Genomic DNA, 9,189 nt, shown 5'->3' on the forward strand with positions numbered 1-9,189 from the left:
AAGTTTTGCATGCCTGAAGGGCTGGGAAGGCGGCTCAGTGGTAGAGCACTTACCTTACTTACCAAAAGTTTTGCATGCCAACCCAAGTAAATCTACCTCATTTAAGATGGCCATGGTATATAAAATTTTAAGTCCTCCAATTACGTTGTCACCAAGGAAACAACATATAATATTTCTTAATATACCTAGATTGTAGAACACTTTACCTAGAAAATTGAAGGAATAAACTTTATGGGATTTAATTTAAATATTTAGTCACTGAAATGGATGTTCTATATCCACAACTCAGAGCTCTATTAAAATACATAATTGCAAAACTCACCTATTACCATCTTCCATGAACACAGTCCTTCCTGAAAACAAACCAGATGTGGTAAACAAATTAACATGTACGCCATTGTCAAATGCAGCTGTTCTAAAGCATGGAACTGACAAGGCAATTAATGCCTGTAAACAGCTGGTTCTAAGGGGTATGGAAAGTGATTTTTCCACTAAAAGTGGAAAAGTCCACGTATGTTTCAGACTGTGTTTCATTGTTAGGCATTTGTGAGATATATTTTGGAAGGCACAATGAATGAAAGCATGCTGTTTTGTAAAACTTTGCTGGCTGACACACCAAGAAGGAAAACTTTTGAAATGTTTCAAATGAAAAGACAGACAAAAGGGTGGGTAAGTTGTTGTACGCAGTTTAAATATAGACTGAAGCAAACCAAAGAATGGGAAAAAATCTTTTTCCTTAAGAAATGCTTTCTGGGTAAACTGAGCTATACACTATAATGATGAAATGATCATTTCTTTGGAAAAGTAAGGAAAAAACACCTGTTGAAGTTCTTTTTAAAGTGAATCTTAAATGACAAGGATGAAGAAATTTAAATGGGTTCATATTACCCAGTATTACTTTAATTTTTGATTAAAAGTTAAAACAAACTGACAGGCTATTAGTCCATGAAGATTTACACAGTAAGTTTCTGGCATATATTTTATTTTGTTCCACTTTTTTGGGGGGGTGATATAAATATTTTATTTCAAAAAGGCAACTTGGTTTTAACCATTACACAAAAAATTTATGCAGTCATTGAATACAATTTTTTTGATTAATTTAAGACAATAGTAGGTTCATTTTATGCCAACACAAAATATAAAAACCAATGATATTTTCACTGAACAACCATGCATAAAAAATCATGATATAATATAGTAAAACTCCATGTCAACTATTTTTTGTTGGTTGTGGGCCTTGAACTCTGGGCCTGGGCACTGTCCCTCAGCTCTTCAGCTCAAAGCTACCACTGTACCACTTGAGCCACAGTGACATTTCTGGTTTTAAGGTGGTTTATTGGAGATAAGAGTCTCACAGACTTTTCTGCCCAGGCTGGCTTGCAACCACTATTCTCAGATCTCAGGCTCCTGAGTAGTGAGGATTACAGGCATGAGCTACCAAAATCCAAGCCAATTTTTTAAAAGCAAGCTTATTGAAACTTCTAGCTTTTTCCTGTAAACAATCTTATTTTTTTCAGAATTAACTTATAACTGAGTTATTTTTAGATGTAACCGTAAATTTTTTATAGAATCAAATATAATTCTATTAATCAGTATTTCCCAAAAATCCACTGTAATTGACTTTCCCCAAAATCAATTATTACATACTATCTCACACACTATAATCATTACATTCTAAATAGTTTGGACCATTTCATATAAATTCTAGGTGCTATTTTACATTATAAATTCACATCTGTGGTTTTAAACTAAGGAGAAAAGACTTTAGAGGTAAAATCAAATATGAATGTGTAGTGTGGCCTAATTAAACCAAAAATTGTGAATTCATACAGACAAAATTATTTTCTTTCCACTAAATACGTTGAAGTCATACCATTGGAAATATTGAGGCAGGAAGTGGCAGAATTCATATCTCATCAAACAATGTCTCTGTTATTCTGCTAACCCCTCCATTAAGAAGACGTCCCTTTTCCCAGTTGTCTGGGAAATTTCAAGTGTCTCTCTTAGAATTCTATTTGGCAAAGTTCTAAATCATTGATTCTTTTTGTATTTTCTGTTATATGAAACAAAATATAGGCACAAAACAACTGAAATAAAATGCACACATACGTTGAAGTCATCACAGTTGGAAAAACAACCAACAAATTGGAACTTCCCCAGGAACAAAACCATGTTGTGCACAGCTTATTTTTTAAACTACAAAACCTTCAAACATGTTAATTTAAGTAGAGCTATAAGTATAAATGTCTCTCAGAAATAAAGTTGTGTTAATTTGTAATTAAATTCATCTGGATCAACCTAATATAGAAAATCCCTTGAATGGATCAAATTGTTTAAAACAACTGTAACTGTATGTAAAGTAAGATCTGCATATATTTAAAAGAAAAAATGCTACAGTATTAAATCACAAAAATCATAATATTCTTAAAAATTCAGAAATGCAATTAGTAATTCCAAAATATCCATAATGAGAACTAAACACTACTGACTTAACAAGAACAAAATGTGCAAATAATAGAATCTGAGCAGTGTACACGAGTGTACATAATTAAAAAATACTCCAAATTATACTGTTTCTAGAAGACTGAATGTGGGTTATCTAAAGGAAAACATCAGCACGTTTTATAAATGAAATTAAAAATCTCATGAAAAGAGAGAATAGTAGTAGTTTCTGAAAAATAATATTTTAATAAATGGTGGTTAAAATCTAGTACTGAACAAATTGTATACCAAATTAGTTAAATCCAAAGAAGACCCAAGTTACTCGAGCTGATTTGAAACGTTGGCAATTTAATAGAATACACTCTAACATTATTATGGATGTTGACTCTGGCATGGAATTCATTTCCTCTTTGTTCTGACAAATGAATATATGAAAGGACATAAATTCTCCAACTAAATATCAAGACCTAACTAAACATATAACTAGAAAAGTTATCAGGCAATCCGTATTGCAACTGGGATAAAAAGAAAAATCAGTCATACTGATTCTGTATTTATTTTAAATCTTGGCTTTTTTTCATAAATTATTTCTTTTGTCTTGCATTTTTAAAACATTGTGTTAAATGATTTATATCTTGGTAACTAATTTTGGATGCCTCCTTAAATTTTGTTCTGTGTATAATATCTCACTTCAGTTCCTAACCCATGAAATGATGTTGTTTACAAAACAAATTCTAATAACCACTGTTTATAATACACAAAATCTCATAGGTATGATTTCAGGAAGCATAGGTTAACATTTTGATATCGTTGTCTCATGAATGATGAGATCTATCTGCATGAGTAAAGTTCTACCTAGATTCCTCAGCCTAAATTTAGCCACTTTTAAAAAATGTTTATACCTTTATCTGTCACCCATCAGATGTTAAACCTGAGTATAAAGTCTAAGGAAAATCATAAGGTAAGAATTTAGCTCTTCTGGATATAAAGTAAACCAAAACGCAGCATAGAGCAACTCATTCGACTAAAGTCAACCTATTTCTCTAAAACATGTTAAGCATTCCTTTACAATGTGTATTATTCTCAAGAAAGGAATGAAGAATGTGAGAAGAGGACTAAGCAAATATTGTCTTCAAATATACATAATTTGGATTTACCTCTTTATTTCGTTAATGGCATTTTTGATAAAAAAAAAAAACTGTTTGAATAATTCATTTCCTGGTCAGGTATAATATATCCTAGTTACATATACCAAACTGCATTCAGAAAATGGTATATAGTAATTGAGTAGAAAAATATTCAATAAATAGCAAAAAGTATATACCTATAGGGTAAGATTTTGATGAGTCAATTGGAAATATTCTAATATAATAATTTGAACATTTCACATTGACAGTAATTATCTAGAATATTTAATGCTAATTAGACAAGATTGTTCTAAATGAGCAAAACCTATTTCTCCTTTTACTTTATCAGGGAAATATCTGAGCTAAAAATGGAAATTAACATATGAATCTATAAAAACTGGAATGAATTTTACTTTTTATTAGCAAATATTAATTTCACAAAAGTATTTTATTGTGTTATACACATATGTTCACATAATGTAGCTTGTTACATTTTATTCCTTTTATTAATTTCATTATCCTATTTTCATACTTATATTTTATTATGTCTTCATACTATCTTATGAAATATTTGAACATATTTACTCCAAAATATTTCTCTTCATCTCCTCTCTTACTTTTTTCCAAGCTTAATCAGTTCCATCTTTTACACCTGGGTAATTCATATTATTTTCTGGATCTCGAGTCTGCATATGAGTAATCTAATATTTGTTTTTCACAGTATCATTAATTGCTTCAATATGAACGCTTCCAATTCTATTTTCTTGAACATGATATGATTTCATAATTATGTGTGGCTAAATAGTATATCATTGTATATATATATATATATATATATATATTACAGTTTCTCTCTTCAATGAGTGATTAAGGAATATGTAGTTAATTCTGTAGTTATTTATGTTTTTATGTGGGAGAAGGAAGAATGGAAATAATGATGTTTGGAATAAGAAACATGCTCATTAGGCAGGCACTCTACTATTTGAAACATCTCTCAGCTGCTCTTTCATCAGTATTTCAATAATGCATTGTATTTAAAAATAAAATTTAATTACATTTGCAAAGGTGTTCTTTTTCAGTATATATATTATTTTTTATTACAATGTTACATTTAGTATGTCATGTGAGTATGGGGATGTATGTGAGCATGAAAATCTAGGCATGTTTGTACATGTAGATGACTCGAAGGAAACTGAATGTATGTGAGATACAGGATTCAAATAAAAGTTTGAGACCTGTAAGTGGCTAAATTGATGGATATGTCCAGTTTGTGGAGTGTGATTTCATGATTACATTTTGGTAGCTTTTATACCAAGTAAGTAGATGTTTCTAATCCGAAATCATAAGGAATAAAACAAGAACTCTATTTCATAATCATTCAGTCTTAGTACTCCAGACATTGTAATAAGTGGAAAAAATTACTGAAAGTATGGTGGATCAGTAGTAAGCCTTTAGACACTCAACATTTTCCCCCAAATCTTCAGATGTACTCTTTGGATATAAATTACAAGTATATTTGTAAACATACAGATATAATATGATCTTATATATGTAAATATGTGTATATATTATAAATACATCATATATTTACTTATATTTATATGTGTATCACAAATATTGATTTATATTTAAATGTAATTAATCTCATCATAGATACATAGACAGACAAACAGACAGACAGATAGATAGATAGACAGACAGATAGATAGATAGATAGATAGATAGATAGATAGATAGATAGATAGATAGATAGATAGATAGATAGATAGATAGATTTTTTTTTTGGTCAGTCGTGGGGCTTGAACTCTTGGCTTAGGTGCTATCCAAGTATTCTTCAGCTCAAGGCAAGAGCTCTACAGCTTGAGACATAGCGCTACTTCCAGTTTTTGGTAGTTTATTGGAGATAAGAATCACATGCAATTTCCTGTCTGAGCTGGCATTGAACTGTGATCCTCAGATCTCAGCCTCCTGAGTAGCTAGGATTATAGGCATGAGTCACGGGCACCCGACTATACTTATATCTGAGATTTGTTAGTGCAACAAAGAAACAGAAACTATTATTTTTATCATGAAAGGACTTCACACTGACAGGTATAATTACAAGAAGAAAAACAATAACTATTCACAGTGGCACAAAAATTCTTTAGGTGCCTAGCAAGACAGCATGTGTTTCCAGACACGGCATGTGGTGTGAGCAGTTTACAACCCAAGCGACTGTGGAAGATATTGGACCCAAAAGAAACCTGACGATTGCATAAACACAGCCCTCTATGACATATTTATCAAGGACTATCTTAGAGACTCTTGTTAGGGATATGATGAAAAAATTTATAGTTTAGTTGTGATTACAGAACTCTTTTACACATATCACTCAGCCATTAACTATATTTAACATAGCTCCTATTGTTCAAAACATAGACATGGGTTTTTAATATTTTTGAAATTACTGTCTGCATAGTGTTGTATGAGATGAGCTTCTCTTTACCATATCATAGGAATAAACAATCTGAATCAAACTTGGAAACTGGTAGCTTGTTCTCTCTCTTAGAAAACCATCTATATAGACTTCTTTACATGTAAACAGACCCTCATTTACTTGCAAAAGTCTGTCGGTGAGTCAAACCTAACTCACCCAAGTGAGGTGAATTCTCTCATGCTTCCTTTACATTAAAAATGGTAAGAACTGTTCAGTAATGTGCATACTTTTTAATATGAAGTGTGACTCCTATTTTCCATAATATGAATCAAGCAGAGGAATCAGTTTAAGATGTAAAAGAGCCTTAAAAAGAGTCTTGGACCTTGAAAATTGTCCTGGGTATGAATTTTTGGAGAAATATCCCTTTTCAAAGACAAAGGACTCATTTTTTTAAATATTGTGCTGGTAATGGGGTTTGAACTCCTGGCCTTGAGCTCTATCTGGGCTTTAACTCTCAATGTTTGATCTATACCACCTGAGACAAACCTTCACTTCTTCCATTTACCACAAGTGGAGAAAAGAATCTCTTAGGTTTATCTCCTTGGAATAGCTTCGAATTGCAATTGTCAAATTAGAACCTACCGACTATCTAGGTGTAAGCCACGGGTGCTGTGCTAGAACGCAGTTCTTAAGAAAAAAAAAACACAAAAAGAGGAGAAAAATATTTGCTCAATTATTTTTGTGTTTTCTGATAAACCAAAGCACTTGCTACTGGAAGAGAAAAAGAGAGAAGATAGAGATGAATATGCAGGAGAGAGACACAAAGAAAGAAGAAAGTAAGGGAGGTTAACTGAAGGGGGGGAGTGGAAGGGAGGATATGAGAGGAGGGGATAGCTGAGTAGAATTGTCTGCTCCACACTAAGGATTTTTTGGACAATCAGTACCTTTGCATTTATGTAGCCAAATATTTTTTATTTTTGGTATAGTAAGCTGAGATATAAAATACCAATTTATGGGTTAGTGTGCTTCCTTCTGCACCAAGGAAACCACAGTTAGGTTATTGTCAGAGAGAAGCAAGAGTAAGCAATATAAGTGATTCTGAGAAACAATAATTGACATGCAAGGATTGCTCCCTTGTATGGTGAAGTCAAGCATCACTCTTGGTCCCTGCTCCAGTCTTCCTCTCAACAAGAACAGCAGAAACATAAGAGGAAAGAGATATCTGTGTAATGATCATCTCTCTGTTTACCCTCTTCCCTTGGTCTCTCAAAAAATAAAGCGAAAGGAGACTTAACCTGAGCTAGTGGGGAACATGGGAGGAAAAATTTCAGTCTAACTTATTGTGAAACTTTTAAAATAATTGGAGCAGAATTTCAAATACTGAAATAAAACTTTTTAAATTATTAACAAAAGGTAACTCGAAATTTATCGAAAATTTAGAAGACTACAGAGCTCACTACGTAGTGGAATCTGAAAATTGAAACTGATTCCTGCTTCTATCATCAGAAAGTGAAGATCGTCCCTAAACTTCCAGTACTAAGTAAGTTACCCTTGATAATCACTTATACTGTGTGAATATAATGCAGAAAATATGACTTTAAATTTAGACTGCTGAAGTGATAAGCGATGGGAATTCATGATGGATAACATAATGCTGACAGCATGGAAATTATTTCCCTTCCATCTTCAGTGTGTAGAGAATAAAAATGCTCTATTGGGTGGCCCTGAAAGTCCAATTCTAAATTTAGGACAGAAGGTGAATAGTAAAGGAGATTTATCTTAGCCATTCAGAGATTAGAAATGTGGAGAAATGTGCTCATTTATGTAGGTCAAACATGGAAGAGAAGATGTGGCAAGCCCATAGCCAAAAGCCAAAGTAGAGATATTTAACAAAATACCATGAAGTTGAAACAAGTCTTAAAAGGAGATCTGGGCTAAAAGGGAGTAGGGTAGAAGAATGGAGAGGGAAATGGTGGACTAATACAGTAATAACATTCAATGTACACATGTCAGAATATAAGTAGGAAACATGAAGGGATAGGTGGGTTTGGGGTAAGTGAAGGAAGAAAAATGTGAAGTTTTACAATGATCCAGATGCACTGTTTATTGAAATGCACATACACTCCATTCAACACTGACATGATGAAGCAAAACCCCTTTCCACAACTAGCTAAACATAATTTTTTTGAAGTTTTAATATTCAGATACCAGAAGCATAAACCTTTAGAAATAAATAAGAACAGAGAATTGACATATTGTTGAGGCTTGTTTCCCTTTCAATATACAAAATTTAGCGTGTCAAGTCTGCTGCAAATGTAAATTTTATTTTGCCTATTCTTTTAAGCAAATTGCTTAAAATGTAGAGAACCAAATTCCAATATCCCTTCATTTCCAATAAAAAATCTTATGCACCTTTAAATTTCTAAGTTTTTTCTAAATACCTTAATGCAATGCATTATTGGAACTAATTTCATTCTATATTTAAATTTATTTTTTTGTTGTTGTGAAAATACTGTACAAAGGTGTTTCAATTACATGGGCAAGATAATGAGTACATTTCTTATCAAACATTGTAGCCTCCTCCTTTGTTTCCCCTTCCCAGAACTTCCCGTCCTCTCCTCGCTCCCCACCCCATCCTCCTCCCCACCACCAAAATTTTAAAGTTTGTTTTCGACATAATGACTTGTACATCTCATTGTTGTAATGGATCCAACTGTATACCTATTATTTAAACGATTTGTTTTTTCCCTTCTCCTCCACAAATTAAACCAACATCAAGTACAGTGAAAGCAGGGTTTGTACAGTGGGGGAGGGACATACAAAGCAAAAAACAAATAATCTTATAAATGTGTTAGAAACAATTGTATGAAAGGAAAAAAACATTTGAATATATGTCTTAGGGTTCATTTACCTAACATCAACTTGTCTGACAATTTCTGTTTGTCTCAGACTTATACTAGTTATTGCAAATAAGAGAAACCATGGCACTTATGTTTCTTTGGGCCTGGCTTATGTCACTTAATATATTTTTTTCCAAGTCTTTCCATTTCCTAACAAATGGATCAACGTCATTCTTTCTGTTGGAGGCATAGATTTCCAGTGTGTATATACACCACTTTTTGTTGATCTACTCATCTATTAAGGGGCATCTGGATTGGTTCCATATCTTAGCTATGGTAAATAATGCTGCAATAAACATAGTTG

The sequence above is a fragment of the Dipodomys spectabilis genome, unplaced genomic scaffold (genome assembly GCF_019054845.1).
Source record: "Dipodomys spectabilis isolate Male_0828 unplaced genomic scaffold, ASM1905484v1 ptg000301l, whole genome shotgun sequence".
Classification (NCBI taxonomy): domain Eukaryota; kingdom Metazoa; phylum Chordata; class Mammalia; order Rodentia; family Heteromyidae; genus Dipodomys; species Dipodomys spectabilis.